Genomic DNA, 17,469 nt, shown 5'->3' with positions numbered 1-17,469 from the left:
ACCATCACGGCCAGGGCCGGATTTCCCACAAGGCCACCGAGGCCAGGCCTCGGGGCGGCAGTGGTGCAGGGGCGGCGCCGCTCCTGCGGCGACTTCTCGGCTTTTGCGGCCGCCCCCCTGCACTAACATCATTCGGAGCTCTGTATGAGCAGGGCGGGGATGAGGATAAACAAGCTGTTCTGACTAGAAAGGAGAGCAGGGCGCGGAGCCTGTGGGCAGCTGCGGGAGGAGCGTCTTCTCCCCCAGGCAGCAAGACTTGTATGGAGTGGAGATCAAGGATAACTATTCCCCTCTAGTTCCGGCGCTCCACAGCCTCTGGCATCCTGTCACAGTGATATAGTGAGAGCGTGGAAAGCCAGCTTGTGCAGGAGTCGGGCTGTGTTCTGTCTCCGCTGTCTTCCTAACCCCTCCCTCACTGCACTGCTTGTCCAATCCAATACTCCGCCTCCTATTTATGCCCGCCCACACTCCAGCCACATGCATGCAATGCACTGTACTGTGCTGTGAGGGGAGTTCTGTTTTCAAACAATGGCTGCCACAGCCCTGGGGGAGACCAGCCTGAATGGGAGAGCATAATTGATGAGTGAGACCCCCAGAATAACCCCCGTCTCTGTTCCCACCCCTTTGTTCTATGCACCTTCTTCCCTCCCCCTCTCTTCCTCATGATCATCACCTTCTCTCTCTCTCTCCCCTAGGCTAGAGCCTAGCCTGCCTGTATACCGTCCTAGCCTGCCTGTATACCGTCCTAGCCTGCCTGTATACTGTTCTAACCTGTCTATATACCCTCCTAGCCTGCCTATATACCGTCCCAGCCTGCCTGCATACTGTTCCAACCTGTCTATATACCATCCTAGCCTGCCTGTATACCGTTCTAGCCTGCCTGTATACCGTCCTAGCCTGCCTGTATACTGTTCTAACCTGTCTATATACCATCCTAGCCTGTCTATATACCGTCCTGGCCTGCCTGTATACCGTCCTGGCCTGCCTGTATATTGTCCTGGCCTGCCTGTATACCGTCCTGGCCTGCCTGTATACCGTCCTGGCCTGCCTGTATACCGTCCTGGCCTGCCTGTATATTGTCCTGGCCTGCCTGTATACCGCCCTGGCCTGCCTGTATACCGTCCTGGCCTGCCTGTATACCGTCCTGGCCTGCCTGTATACCGTCCTGGCCTGCCTGTATACCGTCCTAGCCTGCCTGTATACCGTTCTAGCCTGCCTGTATACCGTCCTAGCCTGCCTGTATATCGTCCTAGCCTGCCTGTATATCGTCCTAGCCTGCCTGTATACCGTTCTAGCCTACATGTATACCATTCTAGCCTGCCTGTATACCGTCCTAGCCTGCCTGTATACTGTCCTAGCCTGCCTGTATACCGTCCTAGCCTGCCTGTATATCGTCATAGCCTGCCTGTATACCGTCCTGGCCTGCCTGTATACCGTCCTGGCCTGCCTGTATATTGTCTTGGCCTGCCTGTATACCGTCCTAGCCTGCCTGTATATCGTCCTAGCCTGCCTGTATACCGTCCTAGCCTGCCTGTATACCGTCCTAGCCTGCCTGTATACCGTCCTAGCCTGCCTGTATATCGTCATAGCCTGCCTGTATACTGTTCTAACCTGTCTATATACCATCCTAGCCTGTCTATATACCGTCCTAGCCTGCCTGTATACCGTCCTGGCCTGCCTGTATACCGTCCTGGCCTACCTGTATACCGTCCTGGCCTGCCTGTATATTGTCCTGGCCTGCCTGTATACCATCCTGGCCTGCCTGTATACCGTCCTAGCCTGCCTGTATACCGTCCTAGCCTGCCTGTATACCGTCCTAGCCTGCCTGTATATCGTCCTAGCCTGCCTGTATATCGTCCTAGCCTGCCTGTATACCGTTCTAGCCTGCCTGTATACCGTCCTAGCCTGCCTGTATATCGTCATAGCCTGCCTGTATATTGTCCCGGCCTGCCTGTATACCGTCCTAGCCTGCCTGTATATTGTCCTGGCCTGCCTGTATACCATCCTAGCCTGCCTGTATACCGTCCTAGCCTGCCTGTATATCGTCCTAGCCTGCCTGTATACCGTCCTAGCCTGACTGTATATCGTCATAGCCTGCCTGTATATTGTCCTGGCCTGCCTGTATATTGTCCTGGCCTGCCTGTATACCGTCCTAGCCTGCCTTTATATTGTTCTAACCTGTCTATATACCGTCCTAGCCTGCCTGTATACTGTTCTAACCTGTCTATATACCCTCCTAGCCTGCCTATATACCGTCCTAGCCTGCCTTTATACCGTCCTAGCCTGCCTGCATACTGTTCCAACCTGTCTATATACCCTCCTAGCCTGCCTGTATATTGTCCTAACCTGCCTGTATACCGTTCTAGCCTGCCTGTATACCGTCCTAGCCTGCCTGTATACTGTCCTAGCCTGCCTGTATATCGTCATAGCCTGCCTGTATATTGTCCCGGCCTGCCTGTATATTGTCCTGGCCTGCCTGTATACCATCCTAGCCTGCCTGTATACCGTCCTAGCCTGCCTGTATATCGTCCTAGCCTGCCTGTATACCGTCCTAGCCTGCCTGTATACCGTCCTAGCCTGCCTGTATATCGTCATAGCCTGCCTGTATATTGTCCTGGCCTGCCTGTATATTGTCCTGGCCTGCCTGTATACCGTCCTAGCCTGCCTGTATCCTGTTCTAACCTGTCTATATACCCTCCTAGCCTGCCTATATACCGTCCTAGCCTGCCTTTATACCCTCCTAGCCTGCCTATATACCATCCTAGCCTGCCTGTATATCATCCTAGCCTGCCTGTATACTGTTCTAGACTGCCTGTATACCGTCCTAGCCTGCCTGTATACCGTCCTGGCCTGCCTGTATATCGTCCTAGCCTACCTGTATACTGTTCTAGCCTGCCTGTATACTGTCCTAGCCTGCCTGTATACTGTCCTAGCCTGCCTGTATACTGTCCTAGCTTGCCTGTCTACCGTCCTGGCCTGCCTGTATATCGTCCTAGCCTGCCTGCATACTGTTCTAGCCTGCCTGTATATCGTCCTAGCCTGCCTGTATTCCGTTCTAGCCTGCCTGTATACCGTCCTAGTCTGCCTGTATACTGTTCTAGCCTGCCTGTATACCGTTCTAGCCTGCCTGTATATCGTCCTAGCCTGCCTGTATACTGTTCTAGCCTGCCTGTATACCATTCTAGCCTGCCTGTATACCGTCCTAGCCTGCCTATATACAGTCCTAGCCTGCCTGTATATCGTCCTAGCCTGCCTGTATACTATTCTAGCCTGCCTGTATATCGTCCTAGCCTGCCTGTATACTGTCCTAGCCTGCCTGTATACCGTCCTAGCCTGCCTGTATATTGTCCTGGCCTGCCTGTATACTGTTCTAGCCTGCCTGTATATTGTCCTAGCCTGCCTGCATACCGTCCTAGCCTGCCTGTATACCGTCCTAGCCTGCCTGTATACCGTCCTAGCCTGCCTGTATATTGTCCTGGCCTGCCTGTATACTGTTCTAGCCTGCCTGTATATTGTCCTAGCCTGCCTGCATACCGTCCTAGCCTGCCTGTATACCGTCCTAGCCTGCCTGTATACCGTCCTAGCCTGCCTGTATACCGTCCTAGCCTGCCTGTATATCGTCCTAGCCTGCCTGTATATCGTCCTAGCCTGCCTGTATACCGTCCTAGCCTGCCTGTATACTGTTCTAGCCTGCCTGTATACTGTTCTAGCCTGCCTGTATATCGCCCTAGCCTGCCTGTATACCATTCTAGCCTGCCTGTATACCGTCCTAGCCTGCCTGTATACTGTTCTAACCTGTCTATATACCGTCCTAGCCTGCCTGTATACTGTTCTAACCTGTCGATATACCCTCCTAGCCTGCCTATATACCGTCCTAGCCTGCCTTTATACCGTCCTAGCCTGCCTGTATACTGTTCCAACCTGTCTATATACCCTCCTAGCCTGCCTATATACCGTCCTAGCCTGCCTGTATACCGTTCTAGCCTGCCTGTATACCGTCCTAGCCTGCCTGTATACTGTTCTAACCTGTCTATATACCATCCTAGCCTGTCTGTATACCGTCCTAGCCTGCCTGTATACCGTCCTGGCCTGCCTGTATATTGTCCTGGCCTGCCTGTATACCGTCCTGGCCTGCCTGTATATTGTCCTGGCCTGCCTGTATACCGTCCTGGCCTGCCTGTATACCGTCCTGGCCTGCCTGTATACCGTCCTAGCCTGCCTGTATACCGTTCTAGCCTGCCTGTATACCGTCCTAGCCTGCCTGTATATTGTCCTGGTCTGCCTGTATACCGTCCTTGCCTGCCTGTATACCGTCCTAGCCTGCCTGTATACCGTCCTAGCCTGCCTGTATATTGTTCTAACCTGTCTATATACCCTCCTAGCCTGCCTATATACCGTCCTAGCCTGCCTATATACCGTCCTAGCCTGCCTGTATACTGTTCTAACCTGTCTATATACCCTCCTAGCCTGCCTATATACCGTCCTAGCCTGCCTTTATACCATCCTAGCCTGCCTGTATACTGTTCCAACCTGTCTATATACCCTCCTAGCCTGCCTATATACCATCCTAGCCTGCCTGTATATCGTCCTAGTCTGCCTGTATACCGTTCTAGCCTGCCTGTATACCGTTCTAGCCTGCCTGTATACTGTTCTAGCCTGCCTGTATACAGTCCTAGCCTGCCTGTATACAGTCCTAGCCTGCCTGTATACCGTCCTAGCCTGCCTGTATACCGTACTAGCCTGCCTGTATATTGCCCTGGCCTGCCTGTATACCGTCCTAGCCTGTCTGTATACCGTCCTAGCCTGCCTGTATACCGTCGTAGGCTGCCTGTATACCATCCTAGCCTGCCTGTATACCGTCCTAGCCTGCCTGTATACCGTTCTAGCCTGCCTGTATACCGTTCTAGCCTGCCTGTATACCGTTCTAGCCTGCCTGTATACCGTTCTAGCCTGCCTGTATACCGTCCTAGCCTGCCTGTATACCGTCCTGGCCTGCCTGTATACCGTCCTGGCCTGCCTGTATACCTGTATATAGAGATGTTAGATGGGTGTATATAGAGATGATAGAGGGGTGTATATAGAGATGATAGGGGGGAGTATATAGAGATGATAGAGGGGAGTATATAGTGGAGATATGTTTTTAATTGATCTATTGTAGCAGTCATCGATAAAGGATGAGAATGATGGTGTGGTGTGTGTGTGTGTGTGTGGGGGGGGGGGGCGGCATTGAAGGACCCGGCCTTGGGGCGGCAAAGGGTGTAAATCCGGGCCTGATCACGGCCAAGACCAAAGAGCTGTCAAAGGACGTCAGGAATAAGATTGTAGACCTGCACAAGGCTGGAATGGGCTACAAGACCATCAGCAAGAAGCTTGGTGACAACTGTTGAAGCGATTATTCGCAAATGGAAGAAATACAAAATAACCATCAATTGCTCAGTCTGAAGCTCCATGGAAGGTTTTGCCTCATGGGGTGAGGATGATCATGAGAAAAGTGAGGGATCCGCCGAGAACTACACGGGAGGAGCTTGTGAATGATTTCAAGGCAGTTGGTACCACAGTCACCAAACAAACCATTGGTAACACAATACGTAGCCGTGGATTGAAATCCTGCAGCACCCGCAAGGTCCCCCTCCTCAAGAAGGTACATGTAAAGGCCCGTCTGAAGTTTTTCCAATGAACATCTAAATGATTCAGATTAGGATTGGGAGAAAGTGCTGTGGTCAGACAAGACCAAAATTGAGCTCTTTGGTATTAACTTGACTCACCGTGTTTGGAGGAAGAAAAATGCTGATTATGACCCTAAGAACACCATCCCTACCAGGGCCGATCCTACCCGGGGTGCGCAGGGTGCTTTGTGTATACACCGCTCCTGACTCAAAGAAGCTACTTGCAGGAATTTTTTGGACGTCGTGCCAGTGCTCTGCTCCAGTGTGAAAGCATTCAGGCTCTCACACTGGGATTGTAGATAGGGCTTTTTCCAGGCGCTATTTTTAAAACTGAAGCGCCTGAAAAACGCCTCCAGTGTGAAAGGGGTCTAATGGACCATCTCCTGTACTATATCTGCAGTAAGGATGAGCTCCAGCGTGTTCGCAAGCTGCAAGGAAGTTGGCACTGCACAGCGCTAATCACAGGCAGTGAGACATTTCCGGTGAGACATGTGCGGCTGCAGAGATTGGGAAATGTGTCACTGCCCGTGATTAGCGCTGAGCATTGCTGACTTCCTGGTGGGCTCTGCAAGTGCAGCTTGCGAACACGCCGGAGCTCATCCTTAGTCTGCAGTCTCGGACCATCTCCTGTAGTATGTCTGCAGTCTCTGATCATCACCTGTACTATGTCTGCAGTCTCTGACCATCTCCTGTATCATGTCTGCAGTCTCGGACCATCTCCTATACTATGTCTGCAGTCTCTGACCATCTCCTGTACTATGTCTGCGGTCTCTGACTATCTCCTGTACTATGTCTGCAGTCTCTAACCATCTCCTGTACTATGTCTGTAGTCCCTGACCATCTCCTGTACTATGTCTGCAGTCTCTGATTATCACCTGTACTATGTCTGCAGTCTCTGACCATCTCCTGTACTATGTCTGCAGTCTCTGACCAGCTCCTGTACCATGTCTGCAGTCTATGACCATCTTCTGTGCCATATCTGCAGTCTATGACCATCTCCTGTACTATGTCTGCAGTCTCTGATCATCTCCTGTACTATGTCTGCAGTCTCTGATCATCTCTTGTATTATGTCTGCAGTCTCTGACCATCTCCTGTACTATGTCTGTAGTCTCTGATCATCTCTTGTACCATGTCTGCAGTCTCTGACCATCTGTTGTATTATGTCTGCAGTCTCTGATCATCTGTTGTATTATGTCTGCAGTCTCTGATCATCTCCTGTACTATGTCTGCAGTCTCTGATCATCTCCTGTACTATGTCTGCAGTCTTTGACCATCTCCTGTACTATGTCTGCAGTCTCTAACCGTCTCCTATATCATGTCTGCAGTCTCTGACCATCTCCTGTACTATATCTGCGGTCTTTGACCGTCTCCTGTACTTTGTCTGCAGTCTCTAACCATCTCCTGTACTATGTCTGTAGTCTCTGACCATCTCCTGTACTATGTCTGCAGTCTCTGATCATCACCTGTACTATGTCTGCAGTCTCGGACCATCTCCTGTATCATGTCTGCAGTCTCGGACCATCTCCTATACTATGTCTGCAGTCTCTGACCATCTCCTGTACTATGTCTGCGGTCTCTGACTATCTCCTGTACTATGTCTGCAGTCTCTGACCATCTCCTGTACTAAGCCTTCGGTCTCTAACCGTCTCCTATATCATGTCTGCAGTCTCTGACCATCTCCTGTACTATGTCTGCAGTCTCTAACCATCTCCTGTACTATGTCTGTAGTCTCTGACCAGCTCCTGTACCATGTCTGTAGTCTCTGACCAGCTCCTGTACCATGTCTGCAGTCTATGACCATCTTCTGTGCCATATCTGCAGTCTCTGACCATCTCCTGTACTATGTCTGCAGTCTCTGATCATCTCCTGTACTATGTCTGCAGTCTCTGATCATCTCTTGTATTATGTCTGCAGTCTCTGACCATCTGTTGTATTATGTCTGCAGTCTCTGACCATCTGTTGTATTATGTCTGCAGTCTCTGATCATCTCCTGTACCATGTCTGCAGTCTCTAATCATCCCCTGTACCATGTCTGCAGTCTCTGATCATCTCCTGTACCATGTCTGCAGTCTCTGATCATCTCCTGTACTATGTCTGCAGTCTCTGACCATCTCCTGTACCATGTCTGCAGTCTCTGACCATCTCCTGTACTATGTCTGGGGGCTCTTTCTAACAGATTCTCTAACAGAAGCCCGCTCTGTCTGCATCAGAGAGACTCCCCTCCAGGTCTCATTAGTGTACGCTCTTCCTGTATTTTCTTTATTGTTAAAAGATCATGGGAGGATCCCAGGGTAACAAAGAGTGGGAACATCTCCGTGTTTGAGTCGTTGCCATAGAAACATTTGTAAAAGGGAGGTGTTGGTAAGATGACCACGCCCACGTGGGGGCGCCAGAAATATTTCTGCACCCAGGCTCCTGTGACCCTAGGATCGGCCCTGAGTATCGGTGCCGATACCGAGAATTTGCCCAAGTACTTGTACTCGGGCAAATGTTCCCAATGCTTCACCCGATACCTTTTACAGGCCGAGTCTCCCGGAAGTCAGAGGGTGGAGAAGGTGGAACGGAGCTCGAGTCCTGGCACAGTGAGAGCGAGTCCTTGCAGCGGAAGGGAAGCTTATGGGGGGCAGGGATGTGGGTCGCAGTCGCATGTGCCGCCCATCAGAATCGATAACAGAAGTGACGGCCCGAGTCTCCGTCAGAGACTGTACACCGCAGCGCTCGATCTTCGCACACCCTGCACTCGGCCTCAGTAAGCCTGCAGTCACAAGGCGGCAGCGGACATCTTGTTACACCCAGCCCATATAGTTCACTAACAGAGCTGCACGATTCTGGCCAAAATGAGAATCACAATTTTTTTTTTGCTTAGAATAAAAAGATCACGTTTCTTGCAACGTAAAGTCTTTCACATTATACAAAAAAATTGGGCTAACTTTATTTTTATTTCAGATACTTATATAGCGCCGTCAATTTACGCAGCGCTTTACATATACATTGTACATTCACATCAGTCCCTGCCCTCAAGGAGCTTACAATCTAAGGTCCCTAACTCGCATTCATACATACTAGAGACAGTTTAGACAGGATCCAATTAACCTACCAGCATGTCTTTGGAGTGTGGGAGGAAACCGGAGTACCCGGAGGAAACCCACGCAGACACAGGGAGAACATGCAAACTCCAGGCAGGTAGTGTCGTGGTTGGGATTCGAACCAGCGACCCTTCATACTGCTAGGTGAAAGTGCTACCCGCTACACCAACTTTACTGTTTTTTTTTTTTTTAATTCATTAAAGTAATTTTTTCCAAAAAAATTGCATTTGAAAGACCGCTGCGCAAATACAATGTGATATTGCAACAACCACCATTTTTTTCTCTAGGGTCTCTACTAAAAAAATATATATATATAACGTTCGGGGATTCTAAGTAATTTTCTAGCAAAAAAAAAAAAAAAAAGGTTTTAACTTGAAATCAACAAATGTCAGAAAAAGGTTTAGTGTTTAAGTGGTTAAACTTTCTTCTTTTACACACCAAAGTCTATTCCATTGACAAATTGTTACAATGTTTATACTTAAGTTTCACTGATAAAGAATGTTGTGATTCTTGGCAGACTGCCCGTTTTTTTTTTTTTTTCTTCCTTTCTTTTGATGGCTGTGGCTTCAGAAGAGCAGAGAGAATTCTTTGCATAGACAGAATCGTGAAACACTTTTGTCAAGATCGCAACGGGGGAAAAAAATCACGATAACGATTCTTGACGATTAATCGTGCACCTCTACTAACTATTTGGGCTGGGTGTAACAAGATGTCCGCTACTGAATTTTGACCAGGCTTATGGCCTGTACACACGTTCCGAATATCGCACGAAAACTGTCGTCTGAGGAAGAATCGTACGATATTCGGATCGTGTGTACACTACTTTCGACAGCCGATCGCGACCCTTCATCCGATATCATTCGATCGGGCATGCACGAAAATTTTCCTTGTACGTTTCCACATCGTACGATTTTCGTTTAGTCAGTATGGTTGTTGTCCGAAAATACAATACAAATACATTACAACACATGACATCACTTCTGATTTTTTTTTTTTTTTTCAGTCGTACAAGAATTTTCGTGACTTAACCCATTCTATTTCTACTTGCGATTATTAAGCGAAAACGGTCATACGATCTATCGTACGATATTCGGATCGTGTGTACGGGCCATTACTGGGGTTGAGTGCAGGGTGTATAAAGATGGGCTCTTGTATACTCTACTCTTTATCGATTTAATTTTATCATGCCAGGCTGCCAGCAATTATCAGTGCTGCATTTCAGCGCCACTGCCTGCCAATCAGTTTGACCTATCATTGCCCATAAGTGCCACCTATTAGTGCCCATACGTGCCACCAATCAGTGCTGTAAATCAGTGCCCATCAGTCAGTGCCACATATCATTGCCCATAAGTGCCACCTATTAGTGCCCATACGTGCCACCTATCAGTGCTGTAAATCAGTGCCCATCAGTCAGTGCCTATCAGTAAGTGCCACATATCAGTGCCCATAAGTGCCACCCATCATTGCCGCAAATCAGTGCCCATCAGTCAGTGCCACCTGTCATTGCTGCAAATCAATTCCCTTCAGTTTTCATAATTATAAAAAAAGATATCGTTCGTCTGTATTGTGCTTTGAAAACCGTCACTTGACATTACAAAAAAGTATCAGTATCGGAGAGTACATAGAAAAAAAAGTATCGGTACTTGTATTCGATCTTAAAAAAGTGGTATCGGTGCAACCCTAGCGGCGGGCGTCAGCGGACATCGCTCCATAGGAGGCTGCAAGGTCTGATCAGGTCCGCCTCAAAAACTGACAGGTGGATCTAATCGGACAGATCGTGTGAAAGTGTCTTTAGAGGAACGGATGAGTCTTCGGATTGTTTGCCAAGATGAAAAGTCATCTGAACCACTCAAGTTTTTGAACACATTAACCACTTAAGCCCCGGACCATTTGGCTGCCCAAAGACCAGAGCACTTTTTGCGATTCGGCACTGCGTCGCTTTAACTAACAATTGCGCGGTCGTGCGACATGGCTCCCAAACAAAATTGATGTTTTTTTTCCCCCCACAAATAGAGCTTTCTTTTGATGGTATTTGATCACCTATGCGGTTTATATTTTTTGCGCTATAAACAAAAACAGAGCGACAATTTTGAAAAAAAAACCCATTATTTTTTACTTTTTGCTATAATAAATATCCCCAAAAAATATATATCAAAATTTTTTTTTCCTCAGTTTAGGCCGATACGTATTCTTCTACATATTTTTGGTAAAAAAAAAATCGCAATAAGCGTTTATTAATTGGTTTGCACAAAAGTTATAGTGTCTATGGAATAGGGGATAGTTTTATGGCATTTTTATTAATAATTTTTTTTTTTTTACTAGTAATGGCAGCGATCAGCGATTTTTATTGTGACTGCGACATTATGGCGGACACATCGGACACTTTGGGTGCGATTTTGGGACCATTCACATTTATACAGTGATCAGTGCAGTTAAAAAGGCATTGATTACTGTGTAAATGTGACTGGCAGTGAAGAGGTTAACACTAGGTGGCGCTGTAGGGGTTAAGTGTGTCCTAGGAAGTGATTCTAACTGTAGGGGGGATGAGCTATGTGTGACACGACACTGATCAGCCCTCCCGATTACAGGGAGCTATGATCAGTGTCCTGTCATTAGGCAGAACGGGGAGATGCTTGTTTACATTAGCATTTCCCCGTTCTTCCTCACTGTGAGACGATCACGGGTATCGAATCTACGGGACCCACGCTCACGGCGGGCGAGCGCGCGCCCGCAAGCCTCCTCTTGAAGGGCAATGTACAGGTACGCTAATCTGCCTGTACGTGCCCTTCTGCCGCAGTATATCTGTTGAAACTGTTGAAACCTGAGCAGGCATTGCCGGGTTCGGATGATGAGGAGGGACAGAGAGAAGATGATTTTTTTGGTTTATTACCCCGACCTTCCAACAGTAACATTTTCTTTTCTATTTTCTTTTTCAGATTACTCACAGCCAGAATAATCCCAAGGGTAAGCTATATACACGCACCGGCCACTTTATTAGGTACACCTGTTCAATCGCTTGGTAACACAAATTGCTAATCAGCCAATCACATGGCAGCAACTGAATGTATTTAGGCATCTAGACGTGGTGAAGACGACTTAGTGAATTTCAAACCCGAGCATCAGAATGGGGAAGAAAGGGGATTAAAGTGACCTTGAACGTGGCGTGGTTGTTGGCGCCAGGCAGGCTGGTCTGAGCGTTTCAGAAACCGCCGAACTACTGGGATTTTCACGCACCACCGTCTCTCGGGTTTATAGAGAATGGTCCGAAAAAGAGAAAATATCCAGTGCGCGGCGGTTGTGTGGACGAAAATGCCTGGTTGATGTCAAAGGTCAGAGGAGAATTGACTAACTGATTCAAGGTGATAGGAAGGCAACAGTAACGGAAATAACCACTCGGTACAACCAAGGTAGGCAGAATACCATCTCTGAGCGCACAACACGTCGGGCCTTGAAGCAGATGGGCTACACCAAAAGACCACACCTGGCAGCCAAGAACAGGAAACTGAGTCTGCAATCCACACAGGCTGACCAAAACTGGATGGCAGAAAATTGGAAAAACGTGGCCCGGTCTGAGGAGTCTTGATTTTAACCTTTTATTACAGGTTTTTAAAAATAAATTGTATATAAACCACTGTGTGTTTTCTACTTCAGGGGAGAATTAGATTGATTAAGTGTTGGTCAGTATTTATCACAGGTGAGACAGGGGCGGAGACAGGGGCGGATCCAGTCTAGTCTCAGGAGGGGCACTGTCAGAAAATACGTTTTTTTGCGGGCAATGTATCGGGGCAATAGCTGGTGTTAGCACTTCCGTCAGCACGGCACCATGGTTGATATGGTGTCAGGCTGTTTGAAGCGCATTATTTCTATTATCGCATTGTTATATAGAATTAAATCGTTCAACTCACCATAATGCAGAATCAGTGGGAGCCCTGAGTGTGTCACTTGCCATGTCATCTGCCTTCAGATGCGGATTGTCACTTGCCATGTCATCTGCCTTCAGATGCGGATTGTCACTTGCCATGTCCCTGCCACAAGTAGCGGATTGTCACTTGCCTGCCCCAGATGCGGATTGTCACTTGCCATGTCGCCTGCCATTAGATGCAGATTGTCACTTGCCACGTCACCTGCCATAAGTTGCGGATTGTCACTTGCCATGTCGCCTGCCATTAGATGCAGATTGTCACTTGCCACGTCATCTGCCTTCAGATGCGGATTGTCACTTGCCATGTCGCCTGCCATTAGATGCAGATTGTCACATCACATGCCACACGTTGCTGATTGTCACTTGCCATGTTGCCTGCCACATGTTGTGGATTGTCACTTGCCACGTCATCTGCCACCAGATGCAGATTGTCACTTGCCTCACGTTGCGGATTGTCACTTGCCACGTCACCTGCCACATGTTGCGAATTGTCACTTGCCACACATTGCGGATTGTCACTTGGTACGTCACCTGCCACACGTTGCTGATTGTAAATTGCTATGTCACCTGCCACACATTGCAGATTGTCACTTGCCTGCTACAAGGTACAGATTGCCACCTGCCTGCTAAGGTGCAGATTGTCACTTGCCAGAGTGAAGACAGGCAGCAGAAAGATGATGTAATCTCTCAGCTGCCTGCAGCTGCACAATGAGGGCGGAACTGTAGTGATGCAGGGCAGGCGGTGAGAGATGTCATCTCTCTGCTCCTCCACCTGCTGGCTCACTGACTGACCAGCCTATCTGCTCACCTGCCGACTGGCCCGCCCGCTCACTCACCCGTTGACTCGCCCACTCACTCACCCGCTGACTGGCCCACCTTCCCGCTCGCTCACGCGCTGGCTGGCCCGCCCGCTCACCTGCCTGTTTACTCACCTACTGACTGGCCTGCCCGCTCACCCGCCGGCTCATTGCTAATTTCTCGGGGGGGGGGGGGGGGGGCAATTGCCCTATTGCCCCCCCCCCCCCCGGATCCGCCCCTGAGGTGAGAAGAGTTCTGCTCTGCAATCTTGTAGGTGTCCCTCTCTAATCTGAGAGAAAAAGAGAACCTATACAGGTCCCCGCTCTGCAACCAAAGATAAGGGAATTTTCCCTGCAAAGCACAAGTTTTGCACTAAGACCTCTTTCACGCTAAAAAGCTCACGAAAACCTATTTTCATTAAAATCAATGAATGCTTTCACACTGGGGCAGTGCATTGGCAGGGTGGTGAAAAAACGCCCCTCTCCATTGAAATGAATGTAGAGTGCTTCAAAAGCGCCTGAAAAGCTCTTCAAAAGTGCTCAGTGTTTTACTGGCAGTTTACAAGCGCCTCAGTGTGAAAGGGGCCTAAGAGGTGTGGGCTGTGTGAAACCAACTGCATAAACCATGGCAATAAAATAACAGCCTTGTGAATATGACTTCTCACATTGACCTCTAATAATTGAGCAATGAAGGTACCAAAAGGTTTGCAGGATTCCTAAATGAGTTATTAAATGTTACCCTGTTTCACTGGCTTCTAATCAATCCTTTTTCAACCAGGGTGCCCTGAGGTTTCTCCAGGTGGTGCCTTGGCAAAATGCCTAAAAATTGACAAAAAATGATATACAAGCTAGCGGGTGGATGAAGCCTTCCTTATAGTGTCACAAAGCCACAGGTTCTTATTGTGCACCATTACGACCTTCTACCTGATGACCTATGACATCATCAGCTGATAAGGAGGATGTTGCCTATATAGCATCCTTGTTTGACCCTCCCTTGCCCCTCTCCATCAGTTTTGGGGTCTCAGCTGAGTGATGGAAAAAAAAAAAAAGTGAGGGAGAAGAGAAACATTGGAATACTAGTCCGTACCAGTTTGCAAAAGTGTATTTGCTTTGGAAGAATAAATCACCTCTAATGTTGGGATGTTGCTGCATTAAGTAAAACTATTAGTCCCCTTTCACACTGAGGCGCTTGTAAACCACCAGTAAAACACTGAGCACTTTTGAAGAGCTTTTCAGGCACTTTTTGAAGCACTTTCCATTCATTTCAATGGAGAGGGGCCGTTTTTTTCACCATCCTGCCAGTGCACTGCCTCCAGTGTGAAAGCATTCATTGATTTTAATGAAAATAGGTTCTCATGAGCTTTTTATATGCTTTTTTTAGCATGAAAGCGCCTCAGTGTGAAAAGGGGGTCTTACATTTTAGAATGGGGTGCCTCAAGACTGTCCATAATTTTGGAGGGTGCCTTGACTGAAATAAGGTTGAGAAACGCTGCAATACACAGTGGAACTGGCTACTAAAACTTCAGAGGCTGCTGGATAAATTGCTACAATCGTCTCTGCCTGTACCATTTCTTCACACTGTTGATAGGCTGTGAATAAATAACTGGTGTCCCTAGAACAACCTTCCAGTATAGAGCGCTCAATAATATTCTTATATAGGGGCAGCCCTCAAAATTTCCACTCGCCTGCTCACATTTGGCGAGTGGAAATAATGTGAAGGCGAGTGTGAATTGGAGGAGAGGGACAGACGCCTATTCTCTTCAAAGGGAACGGCCAGAAACTGTGGTGTCCCTAGAACAATCTTCCAGTATAGAGAGCTCAATAATATTCCTATATAATGACCGCCATCAAAATTTCCACTCCCCTACTCGCATTTGGAGAGTGGAAATAATGTGAAGGCGAGTGTGAATTGGAGGAGAGGGACGGACGCCTATTCTCTTCCCAGCGATCAGCCAGAAACTGTGGGGAGAGGAGAGAAAGAGGAGAGCCGGTCGGATCACACAGAGCGGAGATCTTCCACAGTGACCCAGCTTGGATCTGTAAATGCCAGCCGCTGTCAAAGTCCCGCCTCCTGGACCGGCTCCTATGATAGACAGCACACTGGTCCAATGCTGGGAAATTTAAGCAATGTGACATCTTTAATAGAAGGCGGGACTTTGACAGCGGCCAGGGTTTCAGATCCAAGCTGTGCCACAGCGGGAAATCCCCGCTCTGTATGATCCCCATGCACTGATGAGGCTGTACTGATGGGCACTAATAAAGTTGTTCATATTTATTTTTGTAACTTAATTCTGCATAACACATTTAACTGTCCTTTCATGGGATAATTTACGAGGGCGTGTTTAGGGGCGGAGTAGGGGCTGGGTGGGGCAACTGGTGGCGAGCAATGCTTAAAGTGGAGTTCCATCCAAAAGTGGAACTTCCACTCATCAGATTCCTCCCCCCTCCGGTGTCACAGTTGGCACCTTTCAGGGGGGAGGGGGGTACAGATACCTGTATATTACAGGTATCTGTACCCACTTCTGGCATAGATAGCCGCAGAATCTGCGGTTATTTACGCCACTTCCTGCTCCCTCCCAGCTGCCTGCTGGGAAACACACGGGTCCCAGAGACAGCAGGGACCATCCGTATTGCGCTGCGCGACTCGCGCATGCGCAGTAGGGAACCGGGAAGTGAAGCCGCACGGCTTCACTTCCTGATTCCCTTACCGAAGATGGAGGCGGCAGCACCTGAGGACGGAGAGACGGTTCGGCCTCAGTTGCCGACATCGCGGGCGCCCTGGACAGGTAAGTGTCCATGTTTTAAAAGTCAGCAGCTGCAGTATTTGTAGCTGCTGACTTTAAAAAAAAAAAAATTTCGGCGGCGCTCCGCTTTAAAGGATTAATCCAGAAGGTTTTTTTAATCTTAATGCATTGTATGCATTAAGATAAAAAAAAAACCTTTTCTTTGTAGCAGCTTCCCCAGAACCCCCTAATTTCTTACCTGATCCCCATCTCTCTCCACAAATGTCTAAGCCATCCAGGCAGGGCCGTCTTTAGCGCAGGGCAAACGGGGCACTTGCCCAGGGCCCAATCTTTGTTGGGGGGCCCGCATTAGCCGTGAATTGGGGCCTCAATGACGGCTTTGCAGAGCGCACAGAGGACACGGGAGGATGTATTCCGCACTAGCCAGCTGAGAGGGGGCGGGGCCGGGAGCTCCACTGACGCTCTGACCCCGCCTACATGCAGCCTGTGTACTCGGAAAAGAGCGTCTGTAGTGAGAGCCAGTGATTGGAGTGGGAGCATCAGTGGAGCTCCCGGCCCCGCCCCCTCTATACTGGCTGGTGAATACAGAGGTCCGGGGACGGGGCTGGGATCTCCAATGACACTCCCACTCCGATCACTGGCTCTCACTACAGACTCTCTATTCCGAGTACACAGGCTGCACGTGGGGGGGGTCAGAGCGTCAGTGGAGCTCCCGGCCCCTCCCCTCTCAGCTGGCTAGCGCGGGATTACATCCTCCCGTGTCCTCTGTGCGCTCTGCAAAGCTGTCATCGGGGCCCCAATTCACAGGAGACGCGGGCCCCCCAACAAAGCATCAGTGGAGCTGTTGTAGTGAGAGCAGAGAGTGGAAGCCCCGCCCACACACCTGAATGTATGTAGTGAGTTTGGCTGGCCAGGTATGAACTTACACCCATAAAATGTCTGACTGTTTAAACCCTGAGCTGTGTTATTAAACTGTAAAGCTGTGCATTGCTGGAAGTTCTCTGACCATCTCCTGTATAATGTCTGCAGTCTCTGATTGTCTCCTGCAGTATGTCCGCAGTCTCTGATTGTCTCCTGCAGTATGTCCGCAGTCTCTGGTAATCTCCTGCAGTATGTCTGCAGTCTCTGATTGTCTCCTGCAGTATGTCCGCAGTCTCTGATTGTCTCCTGCAGTATGTCCGCAGTCTCTGATTGTCTCCTGCAGTATGTCCGCAGTCTCTGATTGTCTCCTGCAGTATGTCCGCAGTCTCTGG

This window comes from Aquarana catesbeiana, linkage group LG03 (assembly GCF_042186555.1).
Source record: "Aquarana catesbeiana isolate 2022-GZ linkage group LG03, ASM4218655v1, whole genome shotgun sequence".
NCBI lineage: Eukaryota > Metazoa > Chordata > Amphibia > Anura > Ranidae > Aquarana > Aquarana catesbeiana.
Note: the sequence above shows the minus strand (reverse complement) of the source record.